The 17899-nt window shown below is 35.7% G+C and overlaps 1 protein-coding gene across 11 annotated transcripts in view; it reads right to left on the reverse strand.

Annotated features, from left to right (window-relative positions):
- The window catches only part of LOC124368806 (nuclear factor 1 X-type-like), a 551559-nt gene that overhangs the window by 256747 nt on the left and 276913 nt on the right, over positions 1–17899 (reverse strand). The window lies entirely within an intron of this gene.

Raw genomic sequence — 17899 nt, forward strand, 5'->3', positions numbered from 1 at the left:
GTTTTATGTCAGTTTGTACTGACTTAAAAACACTTCATAATATAACAATTTTTATATAATAATTTAATATGACATACGTCGTTGTGACGTATTAGCATATTTAATTCTGACGACGTGAAGCGGCGTGACGGACCGTGTCAGTTAACCCTAAAACATCAACGATTGCGCGGAACCTGAAACACAGGTTGTAAGAAACGAAGCATAGAAAATATCTCTTGAAGCCTGTTCCTCGCAATGTTCATTGGAACAAAGGTCGAGAGTGGCAACCAACAAATTCCGCCTGCCATCATCAACCAAACGACCGGAATGCGATCCCTAGGGTTTCCCACAGTGGCCTGCACAGGGTTTGAGTTACGCGCCCGGTGTGTTGCACAATTTAGAAAGTCAGCATCGACTGGTGGGTTTTATCAAATAACTGGACAAAACGAACCCAATGATTTACAACCTGACAAGTATTTGTTCGTGGTTAATGGTGTTTATATGCAACGAGGAGGATGGTGTCATTCATAAACACGTCTATAAAACAAACAGGAATATATCTTGTGCAAGGATCCCAAGGAGACTTGGACTCGGTGTGCAACTTTCTCTGTACCAACACACCTCGCTCCTCTTCCCCTACTCTGCTTATTCGCCTGTTCGAACACGCCTTGCTTTAGATCTCTCTTCACTGTTCGAACACCTCACATACCTCGTGGTTTCTCGAAAACACCCCTACTTCCCAACCAATCATAATGCACAATAATAGGCTTGAAGCCAATCGATATTAAACCTAGATTCATATTTATGACAAGTTATTACACAAATAATTTAAAAAGTTAATGTATGCCGTTTTAAATTATTTATCGTTTGAGCCAAACAAGACATTGTACATAGCCAATTATGTTCAGGTAAATTATTAAGATTAATTGTAAAAGAATTTCTAGTTTTGAAGTTAAAATATTCAATTTTCCTCATTGCATTTCCTCAGTTTCTTTCATTATCTCAGCGTAGCCTGCAAGTAACTTAATTATGAATAGGTGTGTGTGCTATATAATAATGTGGATTACAAATAGTAGTATACGTTTAAGATAATTAAATAATGGACCAATAATTTTCTCTTCTAACGTTATAGTGAAATAATGACAGCAATCTGGGTTCTAAAATAAATTACATCACATACTTGGGCAGCTTTTTGCAGAAGAACAATTGGAATATATAATTCATGCAACTGCAATTAATTATATGTGTATTAAACAATGAGGATTTAATTTGAAGGCCTTATACAAGTGCTTAGCATAATTACTGTATAATACTTTTTAAGTATATGTCTTAAAGTATGCACTATTTATCATGTTACTTTTGCAATTTAACGATACATATCATGTAATTTTACCTTTTAACGCATATTCCAAAACTGTATGACTGTATATAATTTCATTTTACTGTAGCGTGTATAAATATTCTTCAGAATTGCTCTCAGATGGTTTTATATATATATATATACACATACATATATATACATTATATATATATATATATATATATATATATATATATATATATATATATATATATATATAGAGTCCGACTTATTGGCTCCTAATACATAACATTTTTCTCTCATTTAACATCATATGACATAAATTCAAATTTTACCCCAACATTAAATAATTTCTTATCTTATAAAAATAATATCATTAATTAGATAATGATGACGTTACTGACTCAGTGAACGTTAAAAGTTTTCTCGTTTAATTCAGGTAGGTAATGGAATTGCTGGGTTGTTCTACAGCAATGTCGTGACGCCAGCTACACATGCCAGGCTTGTCAAGCCAGTGTCAGTCTTGGTCGTGGTTTATGATACCTGTCTCTACTCACAATTATGATATACTGATAGGATCGGCGCCCGTATAGCCGCGATGATTGATTGTGCAGTGTTAACCTTGTATGGAGCAGCTTGCGCCAAGCCGGCCCGGCCCACCTCTCCGCTGCGGCTAGCCGTACAGACAACGAAGTCATCAGACAAAACGTTACTAAGCGATTGTAACCACCATTACCTAGCCGTAGACCCATAGGAGCCTTCAGCTGAACGTTACTAAGCGATCATGACCAAGCCGTACAGACAACGTCATCAGACAAAGTCATCAGACAAAAAGGTTCTAAGAGATTGTAACCACCATTACCCAGCCGTTGACCTACAGAAGCCTTCAGCAGAACGTTACTAAGCGATCATGACCAAGCCTTTAAATCAAAGAAATTTTCACAGTAACAGTATTAAGATATTGTAGAACTGTAGAACGACGGACTTTTGAATGGAACGTTTCTAAGAATCGTAACCTGGGCTTATGATTGTAGAAATCTTCAGCAAAACGCTGTAAGAAGTCGTAACATATTATTACGGCTTATTATAGAACCTAAAGCAGCTTTTAAACTACCCAAGGCTGCAGTTTTTTACGTTACTAACATAGGTTAACGAAATATTTCAGAACTGCGTACGCCAAGTAACGTTCGGCATGGCCACTGCGCACGAATTCACACTCAAGTTTAAACAATGTAGCCTACTCAAGAAATAAATGATTGAGCTACTATTTGGTTCTCAATGAGAAGGTTAGGCGGAATCAGAGAGATCTTTAATGATGAGAAAACCGTAACTACACATTTCCACTTGATTTTACACTACAAACACCTATTCCCAACACAACTTTAGATTTTATGAACATCCACAAGCAATCGTACATTACTTTTGCCAGATGCTTGATTACGTAAATGATCGTCAATAATATAAAGTTTTAAATGAAAAGGGTTAGGTTTCTCATCCTTCAACAACAGTTACTTAAAATGTTAAATATCTTAATTTAAATACTGAAGGATTTGCTGTATAAAATTGTTTAATTTAGTATCAGGTTTACAGAGTATTTGAACCTACTCTTACAGCAAATGAAGAGTAAATTTAATTTATTAAAAAGAAATATAAATTACGTTACAGCTAATAAATATTTCTAAAAATACTATGAAATCTATTAACACTTTTAAGAACAAGACAGGCCAATTTAATACAAAACCATATCCATTAGGGGAGACAACATTAATATTAAAAGTATTATATGATTTGGAAAGCATAACTACAGGTTTAGCAGCTGCAAACTATCTCACTGGAGTCTGACACAAACAAATGTATAACTCTAAATCAACGTAACAACGACAACGAAAATGATATTTTAAAGATTGGTAATATGACTGGCTTACGGACTGAAACAGGTCGAACACAAAGTAACGCTTCTCCAACTACAGATTTAGTATAACCGCAAGAAAACAAGGACAATGGACAGGAACACTCTTAGACCACCTCGCTTCTGAGAGTTGGGTTTGGGGGGTGGAGAGGGGGTGAATAAAAGGGAAGGACATAACTTAATTTTCAAGATATAACTTTGTGTCAGTAGTGTAATGGAAGTTCTTACTCTATTGGAAGTAGGCTCCGCTTCGACCAGTTTATACTTGTTTATTTTAAATTGGTCTCTTAAGTATTACAGTTAGACTATGACTAACGGGCTTTCAACACATGAAATATGTTCAAAACATATATGAATATGTACTAAGAAATTTTTTAATAGAAAATTTACTTGTGGATCTCAAACAAACAGTTCTCGTTTAAGGTTATAACATTACAATACCAATGACAAAAAAAAAAAAAAAAAAAAAAAAAAAAAACTCTTCATTACTTTTCATACTTTTATATTGAAAACTAGCCATTTTAATCATAAAAATTTTTATATTTTAAATATTTACGATTTTGTTTCGGCAGCTATACAATTGGTAGATTCTGTAAAGCTGTATTTGTCCCCTTAAGGAGAGAAAATGTTACGTTACTTCACAAAACATATGCTAGATTTAACTTTTAATATTAATTACTTATCTTGAATATATTAACATTACTCTATAAATATACAACTGTATTACACACAAGGTTACCTGGTAGGATCACAAATGATTGTATAACAAAGGAATAAACTGTCTATAATTAGAAATAATGTACAATAAATTTATTTAATTCTATAGCGTTCAAAATACTACAGTTTTTCTGCGTCAATTTCAAATTTTTCCACACGTTTGTGTTACAGCGTTTGTGAAACGGTTTGCATCATGTAAAATCATAGTTTATATAAATTATAATTATTAGTACTCAGTAGAAAATTGTAATGTTTTTGTCTTTAATATTGCAACGAAGTTTTCAGAGAGCAGTAATCGTGTAATGGGTAAATTGCAGACTACATGAGCCTTCTTACCAAATCGCTACCTCAACTGTTGTATATCCTAAGAAAAATCGGTACTTTTATAATTTTATTTCGATAATTTACTGAAAAGTCAAATAGTACACTTTTGGTTGAAGGACGTTTCCAACAAAAGTCCAACCCAGGCCTATAAGACTTGTGCAAGGTGACATATGAGTCACATAATACATATATGACGTGACATTATACCTGCAAGAAAAAGTACAGTATTGTTGTGTAGATTGTCATAATTATGGATTTCTGCAGTTTTCAGGTAATTGAAAATATTATTTTGATTCAAATCACGATCTCACTCTATTTATTTGATTATGATCATTTTATTAATTTATTTTAATTAGCATAATATTTATAGTTGTAGTAAACGAGGCAGTACACTTTATCAGAGTACCTGTAGTAAGCATGGAAAAACATGAACAGACGTTATAATGGATGCAGGAGAATGGTAACACTCTGGTTCAAAGATTGTGTGTTCGCAGTTCCAACGTTGGATACATGGTAGACCGTGTATGATTCAAGTGATTTAATTAACACTACTTAGTATAGTTTTCACAGTATTTTTACTCATGCAAATCAGCTAAGTACGGATACTGCACAAACAAACATAGTAATAATAATATATCTAGCTTCCAACGTTAATTTTAAAACATTGCTAAATTAATTTCATTCTTCCTTTCTACCATTTTATGATGGATACTCGTATAGACACTGCATAGGTAAATTATTTAAGCTGTCCCCAACTATTGAACGTTTTTATATTTAACGCTAAATCAATTTCATTAATTATTCTAAATTGTTAATGACTAATAAGATTCAGTTTCACTACGTTATCAGTGAAACTATCCGAGTCAAACGTCTTATCGCTGTAAAGATAACGGGGTTTGAAACTGGTCAGCTGGGCTTGGAATTCCAACATCTAAGCAAATGAGTTTATAATATTTGATAGTTCTCTCATGCATTTTTGATCAGATCCTCTATAATATTACTCTGCGACGTGATAAGCATTATCTTGAGGGACACTGATGTTCATCGCCATCAGTGAAAGGTAGCACGTAAAATGTTGCCGTATCCCGCACTGATGGCCGGAGACATTTATGTCAGAATGTTCGGAAATTTGTTCAAACGATCGTAAAGACTGCTTGTTTGGTTTGGATTAGTACTATGCTATGGGAAAGTATCACAGAAAAACTGTTAAGATTTGGAACAGCTAACAGAATTTGACTCAAATTACTTTAAGCACACACATATATCTGCAATTAACGTGGATAAAAAATAATGTGAAGTGTTTACATTAAGTTTGCAAAATAACATATACTCATTAAATGTGTTATACTTACATATGAGAGCTATTCAGATTGTGTGAAAATATGCTATGCGTTGCTATGAAAATTAAAATGTTCAAAAATGTTTATTTTCCAAAGGTTAAAGGGTCCTCTATTTGCAAAATCACCCAGGTAGCATAGTAGGGTTCATTCTTAATCGTTGAGTTACATTTTTATGGAACTAAATTAAAAAAGTTGGATAAAGGGTTATATAACTTCTATGGTGAAAAACAATACTTCCTTTTCCTAAAACCACTATAAATTGATATGTATAAATAAATCAATGTCACTTTCAAAGGGGACGTAACACAGGCAAGCTGGTGGGAACTATGTTGTGGGGGGGGGGGAGTGCGAGGGGAAGGGGAAATTGACTTGGCTCATCTTCTACACTTGTAATTCATTGGACAAGCCACTTTTTATTCGGTATATAAATAAATATATTTATTAATTTGTATTCATTTTTATTGCAATTTTGTATTTTTACTTACTAATAAAAATTAGGGTAGGTTTCAAATCTAATGTTCAATTTCTTATCTTAAAAATATATGTACATACATATGATAGCAATTTTACAATGTAATTATCATTAATTTTGAGTTGACAACAGGATTTCAGTTATTTTCCATCGTTATACATTACAAAAGGCATAACACAACATTTCGAGGATTGGAATCTATGCTCTTCGTCAGGTGGGGGGAGGTATTAATACATGCATAAATAAAGAACATAAAGAAGAAAAGGAGTTAAAGAAAAGGGATAAAATATACCCAATAGCTGCTTGGTGACCAGTCCACGTGTTGGAACAGCTCAGCATTAACTTCTTTTCTGTTAGTTCAGATCAGATGTTTATATAACGGTTTGCTGTCATTCTACTTTGAAAGCTTGTGATGTCTAAACGAATTTTTTACCCGTGCAAAATATACATCCATAGTTCGCCAAACGGAGTAGTCACTTCAAAAACACCCAAGCAAAATCCTCAATACGTTCTAATTAAAATTTGATTGGTAACTGATAAATATTCAATTTAGTTACAGACTAAGTGAAACGTTTCTTTTTTCGGATTGTAATGCATTTGTATCAAAGGAACAGTTTGTACTGTACTTGAACTGAAATATGACTAAATTACTAATTATCTCTTAGCAGAAACAAATACGCGCAATTAGAACTTACTATTTTTGAAACTAAGTTTGTATATGAGTACAGCGAGATGTGCTGTAACCAACGCAATTATTACTGAAGAATGTAAAGGATATAATTATCAACTGTCTATTAAGATCTTTGGGTGGGCTTATAATGAGAAAGATTGTTAATACGATCGTAGAAATGAATCGGCGACAAAGGGTGGAAGATGGCGGGGAGCCAAGGGCGCGGCGGCGGCCGCTGAGCGGCGCGACGGAAGTAGTTCTGGTGTCGAACAGAAGGGATGGTTTCGGAACAATACATAAACAAGGACCGGTCCGCAAAATAACCGGATACAAAGTACGGCCAGAGAAGGCTTGTCGCGAGTGACAAAAAGACGAGGTCGGATGACATAAAAATAAGTAATTATTGAACCATAAAATTATATTGACTAGAAAAACGCGTGAGCATGACTGAAAGTGAGTACGTATGAGAAGTACATATTTCCAAAGGAGGAACAGGAAGCACTTATGAATTCAGCGACAGTAAAACACAACACCTCTGTACGTACGGAGGCCGTCTGTGGGCGTCGCGTCACACCCAATGGGCAAACAAATTTCAACAGTACGAAACGCGTGAAGCGAGTAAACGAGGGATCGCCATAACGACTGGCAGTCGCAGGGTATAAATGTTAGCACTGTACATGTGGCTTGCAGCCCACGTGCCAGTGTACCGCAGAGACAATGTGCTAGCTATGCTTTAGATTCTCATTTATTCCGATACGATAAATCTTCATTTTATGTGACAAACGCGCGCTGAGATAAAGTGCAATAAAAAATAAACTACAGTTACAACACAGATGAGTGTCAGCGTCACCTCCGCAGAATCTAGCGCTAGCGGAGTGCTCGGCGTGGTGTGGCACGGCGTGGGGGTCCTACAGTCCTCATATTATCGATCTACGGATCTGCAGCCCACCTATTAACGATCTGAAGGATCTACAGCATACGTACTGTTAATTTGGGTGACCTAAGTCGACCTATCGATAATTTAGGGACTATGCAGTTAATGTAATACCGATCTCGTTAAGTGTAACGGACTAAGAAATCTTAACTCCGACTGGAAAAATACAGAAATAGTTGTTCATTTATTAATGAGGGGGGGGGGGTGAGGGGCTGTTGATACTTCGTGAGCCCTACAGGTAAAACCTAACCCCAATTTGGGCAATACTCAACATATCTAGTAATGTGAGAGCCATACGATTGTCGTAATACCGAAGTGAGAGAGCTACATCCTACCTATAGGTAATCGGGTAGTCCTACTTTTTATCTATTATCAATCTGGAAAATCAACAGGCAACCTATTGATACTTCGAGAACCCTCCGAGGTAGTATCATCGACCAACGTGGTGGACTTCCACTCGACCTACTGATAATCGGAGGGTTCTATATTCGACCTAATACTGATCTAGGAGACCTATAGTTATTGATACTCCCGGAACCCTACAAAAGACCTACTGGTATCCTCAACCTAGTACCAACGTGGTGGACTTCCACTCGACCTACTGATAATCGGAGGGTTCTATATTCGACCTAATACTGATCTAGGAGACCTATAGTTATTGATACTCCCGGAACCCTACAAAAGACCTACTGGTATCCTCAACCTAGTACCAACGTGGTGGACTTCCACTCGACCTACTGATAATCGGAGGGTTCTATATTCGACCTAATACTGATCTAGGAGACCTATAGTTATTGATACTCCCGGAACCCTACAAAAGACCTACTGGTATCCTCAACCTAGTACCAACGTGGTGGACTTCCACTCGACCTACTGATAATCGGAGGGTTCTATATTCGACCTAATACTGATCTAGGAGACCTATAGTTATTGATACTCCCGGAACCCTACAAAAGACCTACTGGTATCCTCAACCTAGTACCAACGTGGTGGACTTCCACTCGACCTACTGATAATCGGAGGGTTCTATATTCGACCTAATACTGATCTGGGAGACCTATAGTTATTAATACTCCCAGAACACTACAAAAGATCTACTGGTATCTTCGACCTAGTACCAACGTGGTGGACTTCCACTCGACCTACTGATAATCGGAGGGTTCTATATTCGACCTAATACTGATCTGGGATACCTATAGTTACTGATAATATAGGGTCCCTACAGTTGATCTGTTACCAATCTGGGAGACCTACACGCATCCTATTGATAATCTTTAACCTATTGCCGATCAGGTGGACCTAGAATTCACCTAATTCTGATCTGGGAACGTACAATTTATTGAGCTAATATCAATCTGGAGCTGTGAGGTTCTATACCCAACCGGGGACTTCCATTGTCAGCAAAACGAACGGAAACAAAAATAGAGAAAGATGTGGAATGTTGCTGACTGTAATACTGCTATCAACTCATCCGATGTTACCGACTCTAACGGTCATCTTATTTCATCCAATGAAACTCCACACACTTGCGTCGGAGGACTCTATTGTTGATTTCCTTGATTAGCCAATCGATCGTTTTTTTACAAAACGATAGTTTTATTATGCCAACTTCTTGTGTGAAATCGTATTGATTGATATAAGATGGCTGGATTTTGTGTAAATTTTTACACAACCTTCTCAGGTATTATAGGTACAACAGATAGATATTGGTCCATAAGGAGAGTGTTCAAGGATGGCTTTTAAAACCAGCTGTCAACAAGCACTAAATGAGCTCTGGGGTGCAACATTATTATCCTTTTTTTAATACAGGAATGAAAACAATCCCACAAGCTGGGTGAATCATACTTTTATGGCAAACCAAATAGTGTTGATTGATAATAGAGAATTATCGACATTACACAGATAGCCTATTTCAAATAGATTTAACTCCTTGCTAATCGAGATGTCTAATATTCTGATTCTGATGCATCTACTCATTATTCTTGGACTCAGCATATGAAGTAAGTATAATCTTCATATTCAGCATCAGAATCTTAGCTACATGTGGGAAAATAGGAGGATCCCCTGAACACGGTTGGTATTTTTACAGAACAAATTCGAATTGAAGAACAGCTAACTTTAAAAATACAGCAATCTTGTATGTATACGTACATCTATCTTCTGAAGTCATCATACATTTTAAATCAACCACTCAAGCCCACTTAAAGTTCTTATTAGCAGTGTACCATACTATCAAGCAAAATTACCAAATTGGATAAAAATGTTTTTGCCACCAAAAATATTGCTTGTCATAAGTTTTTTATATTCGAAACACAAAACATAAAAACATACTCTCGGCGAACGTTTTTAAACAGATTAGATATAAAGTTATATAACAAATAACTAATTGTAATGTAATGTGTATTATCAAATTAATTTTACGTTGTTATTGTGAATATAAACACGTTACTGGACAGATATGGCATATTTTTATTGCCTGTAACACTATAACTAGTCCTACTTCGTAACATTACATTATGTGACAAAAACAACACTTTGAAATTATGAAACCAATCATAATAACCTGTAGCATGATTTACATCAGGAAATAATTAACAGTTCATTACGCTCAAGGCATTGTTTCCAAGACCCATTCAAAAGTGAATCTATATATACTAAATATATACGATTAATTACATAATATAACATTTGTGTAAGGCAACTAAACTGAACTAATCCTTTAACGCAATTTAGAGAGGCATTACTAAGCACTCGAACAATAACGGTACCCAGACAATGGGTCATCAAACAGACTCATTATAGATTATTGTGAAATTGTAGCACGGTGATGAGTTTATAGTCTCTCTGTTTAAGCAGATTGCTACAAAACACTACTTCACTTTGGCAGTTACGGGGTAATCGATAAATTAATGATGTTTGATAGTGAATCGAGCAGCTCTTGGCAAAAATTGGCAAGCGAATTGGAAACCGAGTGGGTGTTTGCGATTCTGCACTCTAGGCCTGTTATTTATTGTGGTCGGTATAAACATAAGCAGAGGACAGTGGGCAGTGTACGCGAAGTGCAAAGACAAAAGTTGAGATCGGTGGCCAAGCAACAAGCAGCTGTAGACAAGTGGATCTCGATAAATTGCGTCACAAGAAGTGAGCGACGCGCCGCGAGGTCGACCGGGAGTCGATAGTCGGGGCTCACACTCAAAATAGACGAGCGGCCAAGAAAAGCAGGGCCGGGCGGCCGGGCCAGGTGCAATGCCGGACCTCACTGGTACCGCGGCCGTACGCTGCCGACCTCAGGGCCCCGTGCGGACCACCAGACCACCAGCCGGAAGATAACAGCCGGACTCCCGGTCAGGGACACGGGTATTTGGTATTTCGTGCCAAAACGTAGAGCGAGTGCCAAGAACTCACTCCAAACATCGCTCATTCAATTTTGTCCGTGAATATCCATCTTGCACTCCCACAGAAGCGTTCTGCCAAGAAAAAGCGAACAGCACTTGTAGCCATTTACAATTCCGGTCCCACAATCTCACTCCGATAACAATAAAATCGCTGTTCTCCTAATAATTGTGCTCGTCTGGGGCTGGCATTCAGCTACGAGGTTTTACGATGCCGTTTACTCTGCAATGGGTTCTGTAACATACAAGGATGTGAAACCTACTTGACTTTTAATGCCGTTATTTAGTCATTCGTTAATCGATCACAACCGGACTACTGATAAAAATTATTGTAAATCAAACTGCTAGTTGAGTTACGATCTTAACTTGTTACGTTGAGACTTAGAAACCCTGTCATTTATTGTTATGATACTAGTTACCATAACAATAACTGTTGTTAGTGAACAGTCTGCCATAAACAGCGAGTATGCTATAAACCGCATCCACTCACATTTGTGTTACTTATATTGAATATTTTCTTTAACGAAGAGCCAAAAGTTTGATTTGGCGTCTAAAGCAATTGATCATTAGAATAGTCTACAACCTTGAAATCAGTCAAACTACCTTTAAAGAAAAATCTGTCCAACACTCTTCATTAGTAGATATGTCACTTAAAACCCTTACGCCAGAACAACAAAGAGTATTATACTCGTATTTACCACACTGAAATAATAAACTATTCTCTTTGATGTGTGCATAGTAATTCTTAAACATCACAAAACCTGTGTTTATACGATGTGTCATTATAGAGCCGTAATCCTCTTTCGACCCCTGGTATTTTTTGCAAAATATCTTCTAAAAATATTAGCACTATCTTTTCCTTTTGTAAAAAGTGTGTTTTTAATTGGTTTCCTAACAATTTTCAATATTTGATTTTCTTTCTATTCAGCATGAAATATGCTAAATTATACTTTAATGAACTGTGGGAAATATTTATCCCCGTAATATACTATGCTAAAACAAAACTTGTCTAAGAAGTGTTTTAAAATACTTTTTTATTTTGTATTTGCGAGATGTAGAAACAAATAGTAAGTACTTATATAATCCCTTTATATACTGTTACAAATGAGCAATTAGATCAAATGTCATGAATTTATTAAATTAATAGTTTTTTTCCGGAATTGAAAGCTTACTTACGGTTCTTAGTAAATGTAAAACTAAATAGGGCAAAAAATTTATACAAAAGCGCGATATGAAAGAAATATACACGTGTAAAGTAATATAGTACTAAAATAAATTATTATAGTAATAATCAAACAACAATGCAGCGCTTACACTCAACAATATACTGCGTAGTTAGATGTCAATTATAGCTGATTTATATACAGAGGCATAGCAGGTTGCAACCTCACCGACTTTACGTTCTACAGAATTTGTAGAATACTGTTCTAAATTTAGTTTACAACTTTATTACAAAGATCGATTCTTTGTGATCTGTGCAAGTATAAGTTTCGTTCATTTTATACATTTAGGCAATTAATTTGTGAACGTCCATATACGGTGGGTTATCATTCTGTTACGTTTTAGTCATACATATCGACACATATACAACATATATCTTGTCGCGGCAGTCTACCAATTTTCGTAAGTTGTAAGTATTCAACGCTAGAATGTAGTCTAAATATTAAAACAATCGTATATAAGCCGTTTGAACATAATTGTATTATAGTTTACAGACCCAAAAATGTGTTATGAATGGTATTTCGTAATAATACGACAGCATTACTATCGTGGATGGTCTTAAAACTAAAATCTGCAAATCGGACAAAGTACACGCTGTTCACTTTTATAAGTAGCAGAATAATTAAATATAGTAAACGTGTGTTTAGCTGAAAATATCAATATTTAAGATTTAGAACGAGGAATCAATAATTACTGCCATTTTCTAGAGAAAAGTTAAAGGACAAATAGAAAACAAAATGTTTTAGAGAAATTCCAAAACAGTGTAAACTTAAATTCGAAATACAAAGCGATGTGTTTCTGCAATCAGTAACTATAGAGTAACTATAGTAGTACCACTGATAACTACTGTAAAGTGCCGGTCGGTGGTCTGGTCTATTCCTATACTTACCACGGTTACTAGGATGCATATTGCCTCTTTAATTACACAAGGAACCCTATATCCTGTCCCGAGAAGTGACCCTGAATGATAAGAGGACCCCCTGGACCGTAATCATGCACTGGTTCACTCACACCCGTAATGATGCATAGCCCATTTTTCTTAATTCTTAGTAAATTTTGTTAATTTTATTTCATATGCAATCTCCAAAACAAAATAAACAATATGTGTCCGAATACAGCGTACTTACGATGCAGTAAAGCTAACTATTAACTTTATAGCGGTATATGTCGGTGCCAGGTGCTTTTGGAGACTTCCTGAATCGCTGAAGTGCATCCAAAGTATGAAGGATTTAAAAGAAAACTAAAGGAGCATTTAGTGGCGGTTTGTTTTTACACGGTGGGAGAGTTTCTAGTATAATAATGTTTTTGCTTTTTTGTTTTGTTTTTCTTGCATTATTAGTTGGAATTGTAAACTTTTTTTAATCGGGCATAAACTAACAATTGTAAATTTGTGTCCCGTTTTACATTTTTAGTTTTTTTTACAATAATTATGTAGACTAATAAAAAAAAATATATTTATTATAATATTTACTGTTGCATAACCATTGTATTCATATTGTTTTACTTTATAACCTATGTATATACAACATGTACTTGACTCTGTCACACAATAAAAGTTGTCTTGCGACATTAAACGAATTTGAATTTGAATATAAAAATCATCATTCCGCTATACTGATATGTCCATGAACGCCACGTTTAGGTTCATTTCCAATGTATATTTATACAATTATTTGAATACATTAGATTTGTTGTACCCAGAGCAGCCGGGTAGTTGGGACGGCTGGTTAGTGAGCGCACGTGTGTTTGTGTGTGTGTGTGTGTGTGTGTGCGTGTGTGTGTGTGCATGTGTGTGTGTGCGTATGTAGTATCACCCTGAAGGGTTCTCCAGGCCGAGTATGGGTGTCTCAGTCAGTACATGTGTGACGACACAAATAAACCACGCACCTGCTGAGGCAGCTTAGAGTGGTCGTCGGAGATTGAGTAGTAAAAGCAATAATGTAGTCGCTCGGATCTTTCCCAGTCCGATTACTGGCCGGGATAAAAACTTAATGGAAGTTTATTACTTACAGGTACAAAAACAGTGATATAATTATACGGAGAAAGGTAAACGTTGGACGCAATGAAATAACTGTCTACAGAGCACTAAAATGAAACAGGAACTCTATTTAAAGCAACCCGTTTTATTTTACTTTAACTGGTTTTATGCATAATGATATAGAAGCTGAGTTTATAGTAAAGGACCACCTTTATGACTTCATACGTTCAACTCATAAAAATGTTACTCTGCTCACCGACTAAGAGTATGAAATTATATTATTATGCCATCACATAATCTTCAGTGCGGTGGTCGGCCCGTCAGTGAAGATTTAAGACTTAATAACTTGCGTATCATTTTAAAGATCATTATTACACAAAAAATGAAATAGAATAACACTTTGACATACCCGATAAAGTGGCGGTGATGTAGTTCTTAAATGATAGATACTACATTGAGCATATTATTTTGTACGTGAGATTAAAACATACTCGCATTTGTGCCACGAGAGAGTTACGCATGAATGAATGACAACTGAAGTTACGAATGTCATTCGTCAACAGTGAAATGTTCGACGATAAAATATTTTATATTATGGTGAAGGGGGATAAAAATTACTTTGTAAATGGCATTTACGAAGCGTAAATGTTCAGTTGTCTAAACCATAACTAAGCTGTTTAGTCTTATTTTTAGTTCTAAGAAATAATGTGAATTATTTGACATCAAGCATTTAAGGTTTAAACCACCAATTTCACTAGGGTTGATCAAATGTTAATTTTTTTAAACAGTTTTCCTCCTCGTCTAGCTATTTAAAATGAAGTAATTTAGTCTAGGCTTAATTCAGGCTTGTCCCCCAGCCTCCTCGATGTATCACCATTTGAAGAGGAAAAGCTCCGATATCGTAAAAACCTATTTATACCTTCTATTGATGCGAAGAGTCCTACTTTATTAGCATTAAAGTAAGTATAAAAAAATACTATTATTATACGCGATCCCGTATGGCTAATACATCCAGTATAATGATATTCCTAGCCACACAAGTCAATGTGGAGGTTCTATTTTAATATTAAGTTTAGTTGTGTCTTTTTATAGCCAACATCAATCCACTCAACCTTTGTCTAAAGGTCTGTGTATTTTGTAATGTTTTCTTCTTCACTCAAGCATTTGTGATCAACAAGCATTTCCTAACGTTTTAAGGTTGTATACTGGCAGCCATATTGAGTTATTCTATAACAACAGTCTTAAACAATAAACCATGTTTCTCTAGAATTATAACATTTACGTGATAGGTACCCCCTGGAAGGATGTTTTCTTGTGGCACTGAAGGTGCAGCTGCATTACGCTCTGATGGCTGGAGGGATTAGTAGATAAGATAAGATAGATAAATTACCCGACCCCTATTCTCATAAAACAAGGTAAATTATTTATACTTCCGCAGAATATAAAACCTCATTGATAAAGACTAATTTAATGGTTTAGTATAGACGATTGCATGGTAATATAAAAGTAAGCCGTTAAAGTTGATTGATTTATTGGTTAAGGTCTTTATTATGACAGGCAAAGTTACGGCCATTACGTCCTTTCTTACACTCAACTTGTTTTATAAAGTTCAACTGTACTGAAAAAGAATAAAAGTAGAAAAATATTGAAACCGCACAATAGAATAAACAATTTAGAATATTCATGCAATATTAATAACTAATATTAGGTTTTCAGAATCACAATATAGGGTTATTCTTGGTATACAGTAAAACTCCATTAAAGCTTTGTAATAATTATGTTATCGCTTACACGAACCTTCAATAAGAGGAAGTACTAAACGAAGGAAGTAATGAAGTGTTGATATTCATTACATAGTCTTGGGTAAGGTCAAATGTCAGTTACAAGTGTGACTTGTCTGCCGTAGTCAACTTTCTGTCTGTAGTATAAAATACACGCCAATCAAAAACAATAAAGATACTGATAACACAGACTGAATTTAAAGTCAAAATATGTTACAGTACGTGTTTAAGGTATAATCCAAGAAACTAGTATTCGAGGGATGTTTAACCTGCCATTATCACGATGAAGATTACAACTCGTTAAGCACATGTTAATAAGGGAAATTGTGTGCTTCGGTCGTAAGGAAATTAAACAGAACAATTATTTGGGTTTAGGCAGTTGGGGACCGGGACCGCAGTAGGGAACCCCTGGTGTGTCCAAGTACACGAGACAAAAATGTAGTGCACAGGGTCTTATATCACGGGGAGGATGAATCGTAAAGTGAACAGCCGGCGCCTCCCTTCCAATGTCCGGAGAAGAGAACATGGTTCAGCCCGACCCGTCCCGTCTCCCTACGTGAGTACACAGTCTCACACGCACACGCGCACAGCCAGACAACCGTTGTTTAATTAAAACTGCGTAATCAGTGTCTGGGAGAAGAGCACGGCGTACGGAGATTAGCAACGGTAAGATACAGGAGTCTGTGATGTCACATCTTGCCTTACCGATACCTTACCTCCTGTGAGGTAACAGTTTTCATAGCATTTCACCTTCCACAAAAGAAGAAAAACTTATGCTATTCAAGCAGAATATGTATGTAAACTAATAAATAAATAAAACATTCAAGTTACACGCAAAATGTCTTAAAGTTTTAAGATGACTGGCCAAATCGAATTTTTCAACAAGTATCTTAAGCAATAAACTATGTTCTTATTCTTATCCATGATTCTTATTCTCATCCAAGCACCTTTTAGTTTAGTAAATTTTATTGGTGGTTATTCAACACAAAAAATTAAGATTAAAAAAACTACAAACCTTGATTTTGCGAAAAAAATACAAATTTACAAAAACTCCAAATACATTTGGATTCGTATACATTTAAAATTAGACGCATTTTCAAAAGTAAATTTTATAGTTTTAAATTGCGTTCGAATCCATGGGGGTGTGTAGGTATGTCTATGATATGTGCGAAATCCTTATCCGAGTCCATCTGAAATTTGAGTCAGATTCCATGAGGATTTGCAGGTAACAGATGTTATTTGAAATCCTTATCCGAGTCCATCTGAAATTTGACCCAGATTCCATGAGGATTTGCAGGTATCAGATGTTATTTGAAATCCTTATCCGAGTCCATCTGAAATTTGAGTCAGATTCAATGAGGATTTGCAGGTATCAGATGTTATTTGAAATCCTTATCCGAGTCCATCTGAAATTTGAGTCAGATTCCATGAGGATTTGCAGGTAACAGATGTTATTTGAAATCCTTATCCGAGTCCATCTGAAATTTGAGTCAGATTCCATGAGGATTTGCAGGTAACAGATGTTATTTGAAATCCTTATCCGAGTCCATCTGAAATTTGAGTCAGATTCCATGAGGATTTGCAGGTATCAGACGTTATTTGAAATCCTTATCCGAGTCCATCTGAAATTTGAGTTAGATTCCATGAGGATTTGCAGGTATCAGATGTTATTTGAAATCCTTATCCGAGTCCATCTGAAATTTGAGTCAGATTCCATGAGGATTTGCAGGTATCAGATGTTATTTGAAATCCTTATCCGAGTCCATCTGAACTGCATGCCAAGTTCATTTCTGCTACACACTTCGAATGCTTGTTTTTGCGGAATATATAGATTTGTGAGGTTGATACCACATATACGTAG

This window comes from Homalodisca vitripennis, chromosome X, assembly GCF_021130785.1.
Source record: "Homalodisca vitripennis isolate AUS2020 chromosome X, UT_GWSS_2.1, whole genome shotgun sequence".
NCBI lineage: Eukaryota > Metazoa > Arthropoda > Insecta > Hemiptera > Cicadellidae > Homalodisca > Homalodisca vitripennis.